At 39.7% G+C, this 19,749-nt stretch overlaps 1 protein-coding gene and 1 non-coding gene across 3 annotated transcripts in view; both read left to right on the top strand.

Moving 5' to 3' along the window:
• AUTS2 (activator of transcription and developmental regulator AUTS2) overlaps positions 1 to 19,749 on the top strand; it is a 1,037,388-nt gene that overhangs the window by 367,733 nt on the left and 649,906 nt on the right. The window lies entirely within an intron of this gene.
• Positions 7,902 to 7,986, top strand: TRNAP-UGG (transfer RNA proline (anticodon UGG)). The gene has a single exon. It is a non-coding gene; the product is annotated as a tRNA-Pro (tRNA).

The raw sequence follows: 19,749 nt of genomic DNA, 5'->3' as shown, positions 1-19,749 counted from the left end.
TTTGTAGGTCAAATAACTAACTGATGACTCTTAATGGAGGATTTTTTTGATTTCTGTCAAATTGCTTCTTCTGGGGAAGATAAAAGCATTTTCAGTATATAGTTGATTAGATTTATTAATGTCGGGCAAAATCAATATGTTATTAAAATGAAACATCTATAGTTTTGGGGGACATTATAAAACTAAACATATAGGTGACATATGTATACACTTCTATAATAGTATTTTTGAAGAGATCTCTGCAGAAAAGTTTAATGTCTATATGAAGTATATATTCAGAGATATGATTTTTCTTTCTCTGGGTTCTAGGAATATAGCAAAAAGCACACATACTTAACTGTAAAATACTACGATTCATTAAACAGCACAGTTTTTACAGAGTTTATCTGCTCTCTGATTAAACTGTCACTGTTTTTATCATGTGGGAAGTCTAATATGGTAAAAAATGTAAGGATTTTTTTTTCTAATGTTGATTCAGATTGTGTTTGAACATTTTCTTTTTAAAGAGGTGAGATTTGAAAAGGAAACTTTGGATTTACAAATCTGAGTTCTGAAGTGTTTATGAAAATTTTGACAGAATCTTTAATAAATGTTTACTGCCAACAAAAGATGTACCGATAGTGGAATTATTTGGAGCAATGAGTATGTGTGTGTGGTTTTTTGCCTTCTTAATTGTATTATATTATTTTCAAGGAAAACATCTTTCACTTTGTTTATTTTTTAATACAAATGAGGACAGCCACTTTTCCCTGTACTGACTATAGTGTGTGGTCCCTCTTGAGTGAATGGTCTGTAGAAACCCTTTCCCCTTCCTGAGGCAATTTGTCTGAAACTGCCCTGGCTGATTACAGACTCCATTGCATTCTTCATCATTCCAAATAACACTCTCTGGAAATCCAGCCACCCCACTGCTCTAACGTTCTTTCCAATTGTCTATGGGCCTTGGCAGATGGGTAATCTGGGAGCTGTGGACAGGAGGGCTGGACAACCTCTGTCACATGCCATTGTTGTGAGATATTCTTCACTACAACAAAATCTGAAGGTGATTAAGAATAATGGCTAGTCAGTGACATAAGGTTTTGGAAAGGATTTTGTTGGCGTTTTTATAAAGAAGAGAAACTGATGACGAACTGAAAATAAAACTAGTCTTCATTCTAGCCATGTGTCTGAAGCCATCGACAAGGTCCCCAAGCACATTTTTTTCAGCTTTATTGAGCTATAATTGACAAATAAAATTATATGTACTTAAAATGTACAATGGGATGATTTGATATATGTGTACCTTATAAAATAACTACCACAATCAAGTTAATTAACACACCTCACATAGTTACCTTGTGTGTGTGTGTGTGTGTGTGTGTGTGTGTGTGTGTGTGTGATGAGAAAGCTTAGTATGTGCTCTCGGCAAATTTCTAGTATGTTGTACAGTGTTAACAACTATAATCGCCATTCCGTACTTTAGACCCTCAGCACGTAATCATCTTATAACTGAACGTTTGTACCCTTTGACCAATATTTCCTCATTTCCTCCATCCCCCAACCCTGCAATCGCCGTTCTACTCCTTGTATGTGTTCAACTTTTTTCCCATGTAAGTAATGCCATACAGTGTTTGTCTTTGTCAGTCTGGCAATATTTCACTTAACTTAATGCCCTCCAGGTTCATCAGCATTGTTGCAAATGACAGGATGTTCTTTTTTATGGCTGATTAATATTCAAGTGTGTATGTGTTTGTGTGTGTGTGTGTGTGTGTATCTCACATCTTTTTTTATCAATTCCTTCATAGATGGACACTTAGGTGTTTCCATGTCTTGGCTTTTGTAAATAATACTGCAATGAACACGGGAGTGTAGATTTTCTCTGTAAGATAATTTATTTTACTTCCAAAATATACCCAGAGGTGGATTTGCAGGCTCATATGGTAGTTTTATTTTGCATTTTTTAGGAACCTCCATATTGTTTTTCATAATAGCTGTACAAATTTCTATTCCCACCAACAGTGTACAAGGGTTTCCTTTTTTTCACATTCTTCCTAACAGTGGTTACCTCTAGTTTTTTTTTTTTAAGTGTAGTTGACATACAATATTCTATTAGTTTCAGCTGTACAACACAGTGATTCAACATTTATATGGATTATGAAGTGATCACCATGATGAAACTAGCTACCCTTTGTCACCATACAAAAGTGTTAAAATATTACTAACTGTATGTATATGCTATACATTGCATCCCTGTGTCTTATATATTTTGTAACTGGAAGTTTGTACCTTTTAATCCCCTTCCCCTATTTTGCCCATCTTTCCTCTTCCCTGGCAACCAGATTGTTATCCACATCTGTGAGTCTGTTTCTGTTTTGTTTGTTCATTTGTTTTGTTTTTTGGATTTCACATATAAGTGAAATCATATGATATTTGTCTTTCTCTGACATACTTCCTTTAGCCCTTATGAATAGCAAGATTTCAATTATTATTTTTTTTATGTGTATTTATTTATTTTGAGAGAGAGTGCAAGCTGGGAAGGGGCCGAGAGAGAGGGGGAGAGAGAGAATCTCAGGCAGGCTCTGCACTGTCAGTGCAGAGCCCAACATGGGGCTTGATCTCATGAACCGTGAGATTATGACCTGAGCTGAAATCAAGAGTCAGATGCTTAGGGGCATCTGGGTGGCTCAGTCAGTTGAGCATCTGACTTTGGCTCAAGTCATAATCTCACAGTTTGTGGGTTTGAGCCCCATGTTGGGCTCTGTGCTGATGGCTCAGAGCCTGGAGCCTGCTTCGGATTCTGTGTTTCCCTCTCTCTCTCTCTGCCCTTCCCCTGCTCATACTCTGTCTCTCAAAAATAAATAAATGTAAAAAAAAAAAAAAAGAGTCGGATGCTTAACCAACTGAGCCACCCAAGCACCCCTCAATAATTTTTTTATTGGCGTGTGTGTGTGTGTGTGTGTGTGTGTGTAAAATCTTCTTTATCCATTCATCTTTTTTATCCCATTTCTATTGATGGACACTTAGGTCGCTTCCATACTGGGGCTGTTGTAAATAATGCTGCAATAAACATAGGGGTGCATATATCTTTTTGAATCAGTGTTTTAGTTTTCTTTAGGTAAAAACCCAAATGTGAAATTGCTAGGTCCTATGGTACTTCTGTTTTCAATTTTTTGAGAAACCTCCAGACTTTTTTCATAGTGACTGCACTATTTAACATTTACATAAGGGTTCCTTTTTCTCCACATCCTCAGCAGTGCTTGTTTATTCTTGTCTTTTTGAGAATGGCCATTCTGTCAGGTGTGAGGTGAGATCTCCTTGTGGTTTTGATTTGCATTTTCCTGATGATGAGTGATATTGAGCATCTTTTCACATGTCTATTGGCTATCTGTATGTCATCTTTGGAGAAATATTTATTCAGGTCTTTTGCTTCTTTTTTAATCAGATGTTTTTATATTGAGTTGTATGAGTTCTTTATTTTGGATATTAATCTGTTATTGATTGTATCATTTGAAAATGTCTTCTCCCATTCAGTAGGTTGCCTTTTCCTTTTGTTGATGGTTTCCTTTGCTTTACAAAGCTTTTTAGTTTGATACAGTCCTATTAGTTGATATTTACTTTTGTTGCCCTTGCCTTAGGAGACAGCCAACAAAAGTATTACTAAGATCAATGTCCAAAAGCTTACTGCCTATATTTTTTCTAGGATTTTTATGGTTTCTGGTCTTATATTTAAATTTTTAATCCATTTTTAGTTTATTTTTGTATATGATGTAAGAAAGTGCCAGCTTCATTTTCCTCTAAGATCAGGAATAAGACAAGGATGTCAGCTCACTACTTTTATTCAACATAGTATTCAAAGTCCTAACCACAGCAGTCAGACAAGAAAAAGTAATTAAAGGCATCCAGATTAGAAAATAAGTGAAGCTGTCACTATTTACAGATGAAATGATATTATATATAGAAAACCCTAGACTCTACCAAAAAACTGTTAGAACTGATAAATGAATTTAGCGAGGTTGCAGGCTATAAAATTAATATACAGAAATCTGTTGCATTCCTGTGCACTAGTAATGAATTATGAGAGAATTAAGAAAACAATTCCCTTCATAATTGCATTGGAAAGAATAAAATCCTGAGGAATAAATTTAACCAACGAGGTGAGAGACCTGTACTCTGAAAATTGTAAGACACAGATGAAAGAAATTGAAGATGACACAGATAAATGGAAAGATATACCATGCTCATGGATTGGAAGAATTAATATTGTTTAAGTATTCATACTACCTAAAACAGTCTATAGATATGCAATCTATACAGAAGTACCAATGGCCTTTTTTTGCAGAACTAGAACAGAAAAGACAATGATGGCCAAAGCAATCCTGAGAAGGACTGAGAAAGACTGAGGCCTCTTCCTCCTTGATTTCAAACTGTGCCGCAAACTTACAGTAAACAAAACAGCATGTTGGCATGAAACAGACACATAGATCAGTGCAACAGAGTTCAGAAATAAACTCCTGCTTATATTGTCAATTATCAACAAAGGAGGCAAGAATATACAATGGAGAAAAGACAGTCTCAAGTGTTTTTGCTAATAGTCATCCTAACAGGTGTAAAATGATATCTCATTATGGTTTTGATTTGCATTTCTCTTGGTGATGTTGAGTACCTTTATTAAAATTTTTGAAATGGTATTTCTGAGAAAGACAGACAGACAGATAGACAGCAGGAGCATGAGCAGGACAGGGACGGAGAGAGAGAGAGATAACAGAATCTGAAGCAGCCTTCAGACTCTGAGCTGTCAGCACAGAGCCGGGTGTGGGGCTCAAACTCAACAAACCATGAGATCATGACCTGAACCAAAGTTGGACGCTTAATCAACTGAGTCACCCAAGCGCCCCTTAAATTTTAAAATGATTTTAAGGTAGAGAGAGAAAGAGAGTGTGCATGTGTGAGCAGGAGAGGGGGACAGATGGAGAGGGAGAAAGAGAGAGAATCTTAAGCAGGCTCTACACTCAGTGTGGAGCCTGACACAGGGCTCGATTGCACGACCCTGGGATCATGACCTGAGCTAAATTCAAGAGTCAGATGCTCAACTGACTGAGCCACCCAGGCACCCCTTGAATACCTTTTAATGTGCCTGTTGATCATTTGTATATCTTCTTTGGCAAATTGCCTGTTCAGGTCCTTTTGAATCAGATTGTTTGTGGATGTGTGTGTTTTACTGTTGAGTTGTACGTGGTCCTTCTATATTTTAGATATTAACTCCCAATGAGGTATATGATTTGTGGACCGGGTCTGAAGTGTGGGTACACGTGGAACAGCCACAACTTTGGAGTCCAAGCCATGTCTGGTGTTGTAGGGCACTGCTGGTCCTGGGGTAGAACATCAGCAGCTCCTTCTGGGGGCTGCATAGCAGTGTGTCCTTCTCTCAGCATTCACAGCTGTCATGAGGGCTGTTGAGGTCTTCGGCAGCAAAGGCTGCCAGTGTGTTCTGCATAGCAGGTCACATCGGGACCATCTGGAAGATCTCCTTTGTGAATGTATTTACTTATTCATTCAATTTTTTTTTTTTTGTCTGTCATTTCTCAATGAAAGTGAGTTCAGTGATAGCACGTCCTTAATCCTCTGTACCTTGTGGGGTTCCTGGCACACACTGGGTATGTCCACTAAATCAGTGTTTGTTGAATGAACATATGAATGGACAAAACAAACCCCTTTTGTAGGGCAGGTGCTGTGTTAGCAATTAAAAAAATTAAGTTCAGATCTGCAAACAGTGTTTGTTATAACCTGGAATTGTTGATTGGAATTTTTTTTACAGAAATCCAGTGTCAGGCTTACTTGGAGAAATACTATTTCGGATCATAATCCCCCCTTCCTCCTACCACTAATGGCTATTCTTGGCAGTAAAGCCAGTTTCCAGGTGAGAACTTTATTGATTTTGGCCAAAGGCCATTGCAAACTTTCCAGTATTAGAAAGGGTCTCTAGGCCTCCCTCCTTGACTAGGATGGTGTTCCTGACTTGAGGAACTCAATTGGCTAAAAGTTGAAGGACAGAATAGAAATTGTACATATTGACATTATTATTTTATATGTGTTCTGAGCAATTATCCAGATTTGCTTTGAGAACTTAGTTATTACCAGATCAAATAATAGTTCCTTCAATTTTTAGTGTAATTTTTCTGTGCATGGTGATATTGTGATTCTTATTTCAAAGTAGGAAACATGTTAATAAGCAGTTACTTGGTGAATTTGGGGTTATCTGTGAATCAAATACTGTGGGTAGCCCTTCCCCAATCTTTTATAAAAATTACCTTAGATTTAACCAACCTTGGAGTTGCAGAAGCAGTAGGTTTGAAGTTCAGAGCTGGATTCATAATGTCTGGAAGATAAGCTTTGAAAACCTACACATGGACAGTGTGGCCCTGGATTCACAAACGTAGTATCGAGATGAAAAGACTGAGAATTTTCAGTCTATAAATTTTAAAGTCATTCTTCATCATGCCATAATTTCTCCCAGATGGATTAAAACATTTTACAGCTATTTATAAAAGAGTGATTTGATACCATAATTCAGTTCACATGGCAGTCCTTGAACATCGGGTCCCTAACGGGTAAACTGGATTAAATGAGAAGGTGATAGGGACGGCTGTTCTGGGTTAATGGAAACTCGAGAGACTCAGCTGTCAAAAAGGAGAGTGTGAGCTTTGATTGGATCTTTGGTTGAGGGCAGTGCTGAAAAGGTCATTTGGGGACAACTTGGGAAATTTGAAAATTGGGTTGTAGTAGATGACAATATTGAGCAAAAACATCAAACTGTTTGAGTGTGTTAACGACATTGTTAGTTACAAAGGAGAATGTCCTTGTTTTCAGATGCATGCTCAAGTAGGGTGAAGTATCAAAGTTTTCAATTCTCAAATGATTCAAGAAGTGTATGTGTAGGGGGGAAGGCATGGAGTGGAGAGATGGGGGGAAAGAGGGGAGACAACGGAGGGTGGGCACATATGGCAAAATGTTAGTAAATTTTGTGACAAAATATTATAGTTAGTGAATCTGAGTGAAGAGTGTCTGGGAATTAATTGTCCTCTTAACTTCTCTGTGGATTTAAAGTTTTTATAATAAAATATTGAGAGGAGGTACAATAAAGAGAATCTAAGTGTGGAAGAGTAGTGATATTTTAGGCTGATTTTTCACCGGTTCCACACTCTGAAAGGCTACTTGCTGTTTGTAAACTGAGTCCAGTTCTCATCTTAAATACCTAGCTTAATGGCGAGTTGACTTAGTTGGTACATTTAGGTTCTACTAATGGAACTTGCTCATAAAATGGTTGTATGGAGACAAATACTATTACTTAGTATATCGGAAATCAAGATTAAGGAGGTAAAGTAGAGGGAGCAGCCTGAAAACCCAGCCATTTGCTGGGTTACATGCCACTAGAAATACTTTGTTTTAAACTTATTGTGTTTGTCCAGGGAGGGGGAGGTGTTTACCAATTTGTCCATTGTTACCATCAGTATATAGAATTTTGAGTGTTTGATAAGTTTGCTGAAATACCTAGTTCATTCCTTATTTCAAACATGGAAGGTAAGGATAGTCACTGTTCTTTAAACTCAAAAAGATTTCTTGGGGTGTGGGGCAAGGATGAAGGAGATAAGGAATATGGATATGAATAATCATCTGAGCGTACCTTTATGAATGCATCTACAGCCTTGACTAAAGCTACCTTTATGTTGTTGCTGGCTTCAGGGATATGGTAAACACCTCTTGAAACATTTGATAGGTCTTGGTCACATAAACAATGGTATGTGCTCTTTATAGAGATCTTTCCCCTAGATAATTAACAGTCTAACTTGTCTTACCTAACAGTCTTCTCTTTGTGACCCCATCCTTCCATGAGACAAGTAGAAAATCTAAAATTTTGATGGAGCGCCTGGGTGGCTCAGTTGGTTGAGCGTCTGACTTGGGCTCAGGACGTGATCTCACGGTTCGTGAGTTCGAGCCCCACATTGGGCTTGCTGCTGTCAGCACAGAGCCTGCTTTGGATCTGCCAATCCCCCTCTCTCTGTCCCTCCTCCGCTCATGCTCTCTTTCCCCAAAATAAATAAACATTAAAAAAAAAAGGAAAATTTAAAAATTTGAGTTTAGAATTTTTCCAGCTGAGCCTTCTCTCTGCGTGAAGGAAACTTTGGCTCTTTCAGAAAGAGTATGAAACTTGGCCAAGATGGCCCAGCTGGCTGGTGCTGGCCCTGGAATTCACCGTTAGTTTTACTGGCCTCTACAGCATGTCATGTCATCATTGAAACAAGATGATAAGCTTCTCACATCGTGTGTGTGTGTGTGTGTGTGTGTGTGTGTGTGTGTGTGTATACTGATTTATTTATGGAAGAATGATTAACATTCAATGCCAAGTGCCATAATTGCATATCACTTATTGAATTGGTCTTTGTACATGTTGCCCTATAAATTGTAAACTTTTACCGGGCAGAATTTTTGTCTGTTTTGTGCACGGCTATTTTCCTGGTACCTAAAACAATAGCTGGAATGTGATGGGTACCAACTGAATATTTACTGAACGAATGAATGAACCAGAATCAAATGGTCTAGGAAGAGTTTCATGGCTGCCTGTGTAGCAAGGTTTCAGGGAAATAATTGCTCTATCAGAACACCACACCCCCCCCCCACTAGCTGATGATCTAAACTAAAAAATTAGACATTGGTTTCTTGTGTATTTTCCACTGCTCCTGGGAGTGCTGATATATTAAGCTTGCTCAGCTTAGTGATTTGCTAACAGAGTATGGACAATTTTAACAAACTCTTGCCTGGGGGCACTTAAAAAAAGTTTTTTTTTAAATGTTTTTATTTATTTTTGAAGGAGAGAGAGCATGAGGGGGGAGGAGCAGAGAGAGAGGGAGACATAGAATTTGAAGCAGGCTCTAAGCTGTCAGGACAGAGCCCAATGTGGGGCTCAAATTCACAAACTGTGAGATCATGACCTGAGCCGAAGTTGGACGCTTAACCAACTGAGCCACCCAGGTGCCCCAGCCTGGGAGCACGTTTAGAGGAAAGGAGTAAAGTGTGAATAAGTCAAAGAGAGCAAAATTGGAAAAGGAGAAACAAGGAAGAGGAGGAGATTGAAAGACAGACTCTGAGTGTCTCCTGATTTTGAACAGCACAGCTTTACTGGTGTGTGGCTTGGGGAAGACTTTGGAAAAAATGGCATGGGGTGGTTTGTCAAAGTCGTGTACGTTCCCGTGGCCCCAGGAATTTGTATCATGTAATCATCTGCCACTCACAATGGCAAAGACTTGGATGTGGGGAATGTCTGCGAACCCTCAGCCCTGTGTGTGGGCACTCGTGTGGTGTTGCAGGAGAGGGCGCGGCTGCTCTCCGCAGAGCATGTTGGCCTTACGTGCCGTGTATCGTGTGTCACTTATGCCTCGGTAAGCCTGTGTGGAAAGGAAGGCCAACCCTGTATGTGTTTTGAAGCAGTGTTGAAGATCAGATTCATTTATTGCATGCAAAATTCTAGTTGAGGTAGGAAGTTGTTGAAATCATGTATTCAAAATGAAAAATTGAACACCTCAGAACAGACATTAGAGAGCATGCAGCTTTCTAGCATCCTGTCTGACACATAATAGTTATTTAATAAATATTTGACATATGGGATGAGAGAAGAAGGGAGTTTTTGTGACTAGTGATTCAAATGGTGAGTGCAACCGGATTCATGGTTTCATAGATTGTTTCTATTTTGAGGGGTTAGATGGTATCCTTAATAGTCACTGCCTTTTTTGAAGTTGTGTGCACCTGGACATTAAGAAGGTGAGGGGGAAAAGAGTATATCTGTTTTCACTGTAGAGGAAAAGTAGTTTAAAAACAAAAATAACAGAACAAAGACGTGATCTGAATCTGTGCATCCTCCTTCACCTCCCTGTGCCTCAACGTTTTCATCTGTAAAATAGGGCTCATCATGTGTACTTCATAGCATTGGTTAGCGAGGATTAGAAGAGATCATCTGCGGAAAGGCGTTTCGATAGAGCAGTGCCTGGCGCATCACACGTGTCCACTGCTGTGTTAGCTATAGATGCTGGTGGCCGTGTTTCTGTAGCTTAATGTGAGAGAGTAGAGCTAGTCTGCAGTAGTTTGAAGAAATACTGTGTGCTGGGAAGGGGAGACTTGTCTTTTAGGAAGAATATGGGATCTTGTGAAGAGTAGAAAAAAAAAAAATCTTGTGTTTAATTCATGTGAAAGTCATTGTGAAAATGAAGGGAACCTAGGATCTGGAGCAGAGATTTGGAAATGCAGCAAGCCGTGTGGATGGGTCTGTCTGATCTTCTGCAAGAGATGAGCATGAGACCTCTTCGTTCCTTTATCTCCCTTCTCTGCACAGCAGAGATTAATTTTATTTGTGCTGTTTTAGTGAAGTGATTTGAGGTCCAGGGAGACAGGCCGAGGTGGTGTAGTGTAGGAGAGCATTTCAGAAAGGTAAGATAGAAGACAGATCTGGGCCGCAGTGGTGTGAATGAAACGTTTTCTTTTTCCTGTGGGCCTTCCTATCACAGAAGGAGCTGTGATCCCCAGGATTGCCCCATCCACCCAGATGTTCTGTCAGAATCATGACAGGAGTGGCTCACCAAAAGAAAACCAGTCTGATGCGAACAGATGAGTTAGCTGGTTGTCACTGGATCCCAAATGGGCTCTCCCGTAGATACCCTTCAGAGGAAAACTTCCTTAAAGTATTTGCGGAAAGGAGATCATTGTTAACACATTTGGAGAGCAAGTATATGTTGTTTACTGCAGAATGATACAAGAAATGGAACTTTAGAATTTTTTCTGGGAGCTTAGATTAACTGAAATGTAATAAGGAAATTACCCAGTAGATGATATGATCATCTAAATAATTGGGAAGTTATAAGTTATCATAGAACTTAGGGTGATTATGATGTGTCAGTGTAGGTTCATCCTTGGTTAAAACAAAAAGGTATTGTCCTGGTGAGTGATGTTGAATAGTGGGGGAGACTATGCATGTGTGTGGTAAGGATTATAGCGGAAGTCTCTGTACCTTTATTCCAGTTTTATTGTAAACCCACCTATGCTCCAGAAGTGTAAGTGCTTAATAAAAAAAAAAAAAAAAGTTATCTTAGGGCTGAGAAGGACCTTGGAACTCGTCCAGTCTCAACACTTTACTTTAAAAACTTGGAAACTGAGGTTGAAATGTAAGAAGCAGTTATTTCCCCAGAGTTTACCATGTGAAAGACAGAGCTTGTCTTGATATCTGAGTATTTTCTACCCTAAGACAACTTCTCTTTTTATGTTAAAATAACTAGATGGGTATCTGAGGTGGAATATACCTCCTTTGTATATGTATTATATACCTATAACGTTTTTGTTTCTATATATATACATGTAAGGTCTCCCTTCAAAATGGGAAAGATACAGTTAGGCAAAGTACCAGGTATTGAAGTCCTTCCCCCCCCCCCCCCCCCCCCCCCCCCCCAAGCCCTGAAATCTATTTGTCCAGTAGCCCTATCCCCTTCATGGCATTTTTGCTGATGCCTCTGTCCATTGTAGTGGTTGTGTCTGTGGGGGATGGGAAAGGAACCCTGGACTCTTAGCGCAGGAACCCAAGTAACAAGAGATAGTTGGTGGTTCCCTGTCCCACTAATCTGGGGATTAGGAACATATGAAACATCATCATCATCATCTTTGTTATTTGTGCTTTGAAGTTTGCAATATATATTCACAAGTTACCTAACTTTGTTGTCACAACTATCGTTTATAGCAGGTATTATTGCAATCATTTTGCAATATATAAGTACATTATACCAACACATTATACACCTTAAACTTACACGGTGTTGTTATATGTCAATTATGTCTCAGTTAAGCTGGGAAAAATTTTTAAAAAGCAGATATTATTAACTCAGCATTAAAGGTGTGAGAAGCAGAGTTCAGAGAAGTCTGAAGTGGAAGAGCCAGTGAAAGGGTGAGATTAAACTCAGATCTTTTGAGACTGAAATCTGTGCTCTTTCTAATACTAGGTATATCCTTGTTCTGGAAGCTTTACAGCCTGGCATGATTATGTCAGAATGAAAAGCAGGTGACCTGTAGTGTCTGAATAGATCATCTCTGTAGTATCTGATCTGTTGCATAGGAATAATTGAGCTGGAATGGAGGGGCAACGAGCCCATGTGTCTCTGAATATATTTAGAGCAGTCGTTCAGGAAGGCTTTTTGGAGATATTAGCTGGAGGAGGTTTGAGCTGATTGAAAAGAAGTGTGCTTGCAACAGAGCTGCAGATTCAGATAAAAAGGCGGTAACTGTCGTGAATGTAAGTTGGTGCCAATCTCTGCTTCTTAGCGCCAACTCGGAATTCTGTTGGTTTAAGAATCACAGAGTTTGGGGTAAACGGAGTTGAAATCATCTGAGTTTCAGGAGCGCATTATATTCGGTAATCTGTCTTCATCCCTCAGCACTGCTTTCTCTGTTGGCTTCTTGTGGTGTAGAGGCAGAGACGAGTGAGTATGTTCTGCCAACTCAGCAATCCCGGGAGCGAGGGAGCCTCACTCTTGTCTTCTCCAACAAGAATCCTGCTGCCACTCCTCTGTGGTCCGAGTTCAGTCCTATGGCCATTTTTATTTTTATTTTTTTGTTTTTTTTTAATATGAGATTTATTGTCCAAGTGGTTTCTATGCAACACCCAGTGCTCATCCCACCAGGTGGCCTCCTCCATGCCCAGCACCCACTTTCCCCTCCTTCCCACCCCCATCAACCCTCAGTTTATTCTCAGTTTTTAAGAGTCTTTGATGGTTTGCCTCCCTCCCTAACTTTTTTTTTTCCCCCTTTCCCTCCCCCATGGTCTTCTGTTAAGTTTCTCAGCATCCACATAAGAGTGAAAACATATGGTATCTGTCTTTCTCTGTATGACTTATTTCACTTAGCATAACACTCTCCAGTTCCATCCATGTTGCTACAAAAGGCCTATGGCCATTTTAAAATCAGTCTCTTGCAGCTGATTGGCGAATCTGTCACAAACGCACCCTTTGATGGGATGACTCTCCTGTCCCAGTCAGATCTCCCCAAACTGCTGAGACCCTGAGGTAGGTAGAGTTAATCCTTTAAGAGGGACTTGAGCTGCGGTTGCCAAAGAATAAAGGAAAGGTGCTGGGGCAGCAAAAACATGATGAGGCTTAAAAATACATATATTTTAGGGGTGCCTGGGTGGGTCAGTTGGTTAAGTGTCCAACTTCGGCTCAGGTTATGATCTCAAGGTTCATGGGTTCAAGCCCCATGCCGGGCTCTGTGCTGACAGCTCAGAGCCTGGAGCCTGCTTCAGATTCTGTGTCTCCCTCTCTTGCTGTCCCTCCCCTGCTCACGCTCTCTCTCTCTGTCTCTCTCTCTCTCTCTCAAAAATGAATAAACATTAAAAAAATTAAAAAAAAACCTAAAAATACATATATTATAACACTCCGGATTATCTTACTTTCACTTTCTAAAGGTGAGGGACGGAAGATTATCTTTTTTAAGGCCTGATTCAGAATAACATGGTAATAGATTTTTCCTGGCAGAGTAATAAGTCAAATAAAACTTGGGGCACTGATCTTGAGGAAAGCAAAGTTTTAAAGAGCACAAAAATGGTAGGTAGTGTGCAGATGGGAATCATAGAGCCAACTGCTTCAGGCTGCATGAAAACTTAGCTTGTGATGGTTCTTGCCATGATCTGCATCACACTTCAGAGCTTGGTTGGGGGAAAAGTGAGAGTTTTATTAATAGAACTTTCACCAACACTTCTTCGCTTTACATGGTTACAGTTTAACATTAAGAAGTCGGGAATTGAAGGAATCTGGTGTCAGACTAAAATACTGACTGAATATTTAATTCTGAGTCTCAGCCAAGTGTTAATACATATAACTGTTTCATTGATTTGTTTAAATTACATTACTGTTGTTTCTAGTGATCATTAAAACGATAATGCCTAAACACTCTTGTCTTCAGACTCATACTTTTTATGCAGATAGTTCCTAAATTATTTCCTTTATCTTAAAAAGCATGTTACATATTTCTCACCAGTAATTGAGAGTGTTGGATCTCCCCCAAGCAGAAACATTTTAAGCCTGGTTAAAATATTTAGCCTCTGAGAATTTTAAGGTGTCTGCAAAGGTTGTCTTTTTCATCAGCTCACTGTATTCATTTGGTCGTCTAAGTGCAAAGGTGTAAACCATCAACTTTGGCACTCACGGCTTCATTATCGTTACTTCTCTGAGTTGTGCTTGGTCCTTAAGTCTGTTTGAGGTACTCAACAGTAATTTCTTGTCCACAACTTGTGTGGTCTCAGGTTTTAAGACAAACTGAGGTTGTTACTGCCAAGTCCTAACCGCTCTAGTATTTGTAGTGATTAAATGCTAGTGGTTAGAGGTTTAGGGAAGATTTAAGAACAGCTGGTTCCAAAAATCTCTGTGTGTGTGTGTGTGTGTGTGTGTGTGTGTGTGTGTGTACGTACAGGCGCATATACATTGGGGCAATAAGAGGGTATGTTTTGATGAAGTGTTTTTCTTTGTTCAAGGAGTTCTTTGGAGAACCTAAAACATTTTTAGTGGCATTATAGTATATACCGTCTATATTCTGGTTAATCATTGGAGCCTTAGCAATTCGGGTAAAAGATAGTCTGTCATTTAGTGGTGTGTTGATTTGTGCACAGACAGTTCTCTGTGTTTTGAGCTGGCTCCCCAGGCACACTTTCCTGCAGTCTTCCACTAGGCAGACATATGAGAATAAAAAATAAATACCATATGTGAATTAGTTTCAGAGGTAGGGGTGTGTGTGTGTGTGTGTGTGTGTGTGTGTGTGTGTCTGTCTGTCTTCTACTTGTGGGAGGTGTTTAAAGTCTGCGGAAATTGATGAGAAAAGATGCATTGTCCAGTAGTCCTTATAGCATCGACTGGCCTTTTTTCCCCCATGGTGCAGTGGGGCATCCATTACTTTGTAGAGGCTGACTGCTAAAACTGTTCCCAGAATTCAGGACTTCTGAACCACAATGGGCTGTACCAGGCTTTGTGGCCTTAATAAGCCCCGTGTTATTGGCATTTCAAATATTGGTATACCTATCAAGCCTGGCCGTGTGTGTGGTAGGAGGGTGGGGTAGGGGGGTTCTTCAGAGCCACCACTGATGGATCCCATGCTTTTTCTCAAGAGAGCAAACAAGCACTTTTTGTTTAGGCTCAGTAATGCTTGGCAAAGAAATATAGCTGTAATTATATATCCTCGTTCTTGTTCTTTTCTTCCCATCTAAGTTTTACTCCCTCCACCCCCAACTTTATATAAAAGCAGCTAGCATTGGATCTGAAATAAATGTCATGAATGAATAATAATTTCTTTCATTTACACAGTAATTAAACCTGTTGAATGCTGACTTAATGCTTTACTGCACTCTAATTTGACTGGAAGATTTGGCCTTTGTGAATTCAAAGAAGAGGAAAAAAATAGAAATTAAATACCTACTGAGACTATTAAGGAGGACGTTTTTGAGTAGGGTTCTTCCTCCTCCTGTTTCTCTTCTCCTTGTGTTTGCCCTTTGCTTTCTGGGATACTTAATACTTAGGAGTTGTTGTACAGATCAGCCTTTGGCTTGTGTGCCCAGTGCTGCCCCATGAGCAAGGTCCCCCAGGGACAAGGCCATTGGCTGCCGCCGTAGGTACAAGGCCAAGGGCCTCTTGTGCTGCTGCCATCAGAATTGCTGCTTCTGGTATTCTTTCTGATGGTTTTTAATATTCCTTTCCTTCTTAACCCGTAGAATTCCAGTGGATGGGTCAGTCGGTTTGTATGACCCTGCTTGACACCCCAAAATATATCTGACACTCGAGAGATGTGTTCTAGCCAGGAGCATTTTAAGAATCTGTATTGCTCTTCTGAAATTTTCTGCCTGCGTGCAGTCTGAGTCACTCAACCTGTCTTTCCCGAAGTTTCCCTTTCTCTAAGGTGGGTCCTGTAATGCAAGCTGGCAGCCCACTTTGCCTTTCTTGAAACGAAAATATTCTCCAATACAAGTCAGTTTTTTTCTTCTTTCACCATCGGGACTTATTGACCATGTTAATGAATAATTCATTCCTAGAACACCTTGCACAGGAGTCTCTAAGTCCCCTCAGTGATGGTTGTTGACCCTGCTGGGGCACTGCTGTTCATCCGTTGAGTAGAGGTTGTTGGGGCAATTTGTGTCACAGAAGGCAGTGCAGGTAGGGACTCTGGAATCCCCTTCATAAATCTAAAGCAAACACAGTGCGTGAGGCCTACCAGGAGCCTTGGCTGTCTGCACCCTTGCTCTGTCAGAGGAGCTAGCGGTCAGGCCCCTTTGATTCTGTGAGAGAAAAGCCTGATTGTGTTCTGTGCAGATGGGGTGTGTGCAGGTTGTGGGTAGCGAGAGCTCCCTGGAAGGGCTGCCGAGAGTATTGACTGAGATCATGGGTGTGGAAGGCCTGGCACATAGCCAGAGTCAATAAATGTTAGTTCTTACCCTCATCTGGAGACCAAGAGAACAGAAGTGTTTAAAGTATTTTTTTTATTAAGGAATCTCCCACAAACACTCCCCTCCCCACTGCCCTGTGCCAATATTTACATGATTCATTTTCTTTGTCCTTCCCTCCTTCTTCCAGTCCGTTTATCTCCCTTCTCTTTCTCTCTAAAATTACAACAGACTTGTTCAGATAGTTTTCTTTATAGAAAGTTCTACAAACTTTAAAACTTCTAGTGTATATTGTCAATAAAAACTTTCCTACTGTACTTGTTAAAATACAATCAGAAGTATGAATGCCATAAAGATAAAAGCCTGTTTACTTACTTAACTCTATGTTATATAGTTTGTGATTATGGATTCATTTCAAATACACCCTAGATTCATACATATACTAATGTACCATAATACACGTTTTCTGTTTTGCCATGGTTTGAGTACTTATGTATTAGGTACTGTGATAAATGCTTTAAATGCTTTGTTTATCTGCATTAGGTCAGTGTTTCCCCTAGTACTTGATTTTAAGAATCATGCAGGGGTGATTATGAAAAAAAATACCTATTACCTAACATACCCAGATCTCTTAAATCTGAGTATTAGAATTTAAACCTTGAATTTGCAAATCTGGCTTCCTGATAATATAATCCAGAGCTGGAACACTTAAAACAATACTGAAGTTCAACTCCAGACCATATAAATCTGCATATTGGCAAGGTGGGCTTGGCATCATTTCTTTAAGCTCCTCTTTTGATTCTAAATGTGCAGCGAGGGTTGAGATGATCTATCTAGGTGCTTCTTATTATCTGAAACTGAAAGTATAAAATGAATTGGCTTAGTTCATTTAATCCTTACAATAACTTTGTGAGACACAGATGGCATTATCCCTATTTTCAGATGAGAAATTAGAGGTTTGGAGAGGCGTGGGATATTAATATCAAGAATGATTAACATCAAGATGCCATATAAGAATTGCATCTAATTAACAGTATACATAGGACTACTGTCTGTTTGGGGATGCACTTACTTTTTGATTCAATGGCCACGTCTATGTATGAAATGTTGGTTTTAACATGAGATTAAATCAACCAACTCAGTATGCCTTGGAACCAAGTATTTGGGTGCTAAGTTTTTTGAATACCGACACCTGCCGATGGTCATTATAAATTCATCTTGTTAAGCACAGTGGAAAAGAGGTGCTGACCTATATACTCGGTTGGATTTTGAGTGGAATGGAGGGCAGAAACAATTTATTATTCTGCCATTTCTGGAGGTTTTGCCATGAAACACTTTGGTATTTATTTTGTGAACACTGCCTTCTCAATTGTGAATTCTTCTTGAATGTACCCTTGGGTGCTGTTGAGCCCCTTCTTGCCACCTCTTATTCTCAGAGGATTTTATTGCAGGTGCTCTTATTGTAGAGGAGTGGTTTGGATATTCTTTTTTTGTAGAAATGATGATGAAGTATATATAGAGTAAATCTGCCTCAAACTATAAATATTAGCACATTCACATTAAACACACACACACACACACACACACACATGCTCTTCTTTTAATTCTAAGAGCTCCCTAGGGGGGAAGCCAGTGTCTAGCCTTCTAAATTGACCATCTGTGTGGGAAAGCTGTCCTTTAACCTGAATCCAGAAGTTTGCCTTAGTTTTCATGTATTTGAGCAAGTTTCTTAAAGGTCCCTGGTTTTATGCACTTGAAATTGTTAATTGCATTCTTAGAATGGCTTGGAGAATCATGCTTGTGCATGTGTTCATGTATTTGTTGAACGAGTATTTCCTTTCCTCTGTCAGGTGCTGTTTTAAGTATAGGGATGACAGTGTCCAAACCAAATAGACAAAAATATCTCCTCTCGTGAAGTTTAAAATCTAATGGAGAATAGAGGGGAAAAGTAAGCACATAAATCTTAAAGAATTTTGGAGGGTGAAATTTAGCAATAGGAAGTATGTAAAGAGGAAAACCCCTTTACCGTAGTTGAGGAATGGTGCTTTGCGTAGTGGTTGAGGAATGGTGGTTCGCGTAGACCTCCCAGAGATGACTTTTAAACACAGTTGCTGAAGCTAAGGGGGTAAGCCTTGCAAGACACTGGGGGTGGAGGGTGGGGGCACATTTCAGGCAGAAGGCCCCTTCACTGCCGTGCCTCTGGGATATGTGAGAGTCCTGAACTTGGTCGGACATGTCTACTGCCCGCCCATAGGCGTTTTCTCTGTGACGTGAGTTTACAGTGGCACATATCAGGGAAAAGGTGTGCCGAATGATAGTCTTTGATGAATTTGATTATATCATTAGCACTTGAAGGAAAGGGGAGGGGACTCTGAAACTTTGTCAAAAAGAATTTATTTCTGGACCCCAAACAGAGAAAATTTCAGGACCCTGTCATTTTTCCATCATTATGTTCTCACCCTGGTAGGTAGGTGTGTGGAAATAAAATGGATGATGTCGGAATCAGAAGATGTGGATTATAGGTCCAATTCTGCCACAGTTACTTGTAAGACTTTAGGAAGAATGCTTCATTTGGTCATGCTACTGTTCCTGCTCTCGAAGGTGATTTCTTTTCCTACTCGTTAAATTCCTTGGTAGTAAAGACCAGATGAAAAAATATTAATATATTAAATTCTGAGGTACTGGGTGACTGTGGCTTATTTTTTTGCAATATTTCCCTCTAAAGAATACAGAGTGTTGGCTGGAAAAGAGTATTTAAACAAACCTTCGTCCATTCTTTTCAAATGTTTATTGAGAGCCTACCATATGCAAACCCCAGTGGTAAACACTCAGTTCCTTTCCTGGAGTAAGTAAGACCTGTTTCTTGTAGGTCTCACTTGTATGCTGCCACTTAAAAACTTCATCAGTGACGGGAGAAAAAAGAACCTAATAAAAATAGTATTACAGTTTTTCACATGTTACATGGTTACCAAAAAAAATTAAACATGGCACTATGTATTGAAAAGGACCTTGTGTAAGTGAGTGTTGGAAGATTTGCAGCTTGTGAATTACTATGAAGTGTGAAAGGGGTGGAAAGTTGGAACACCTGATGTGGATGGGGGCAGCTTATGATGCCCACAGTGAACTGAGGTAGCTGGTGAAGGTTTGAGGTCTGTGCGTGTGTGTTGTGTACACTCCTGCACAGCTCAGTTCAACTGGGTGCAGTTTTCTGAATTCACCTAGTATTTCTTGCATGCAAAGTTATGCACAAGCAAATTCCAAATTCACGTTATGCTGAAATTGTGTCTATAGTCAATTGCACTGGAGTGAATTCAGGTTTTCAA

The sequence above is a fragment of the Panthera uncia genome, chromosome E3 (genome assembly GCF_023721935.1).
Source record: "Panthera uncia isolate 11264 chromosome E3, Puncia_PCG_1.0, whole genome shotgun sequence".
Lineage (NCBI taxonomy): Eukaryota > Metazoa > Chordata > Mammalia > Carnivora > Felidae > Panthera > Panthera uncia.
Note: the sequence above shows the minus strand (reverse complement) of the source record. Positions and strands in the feature narration are given on the sequence as shown.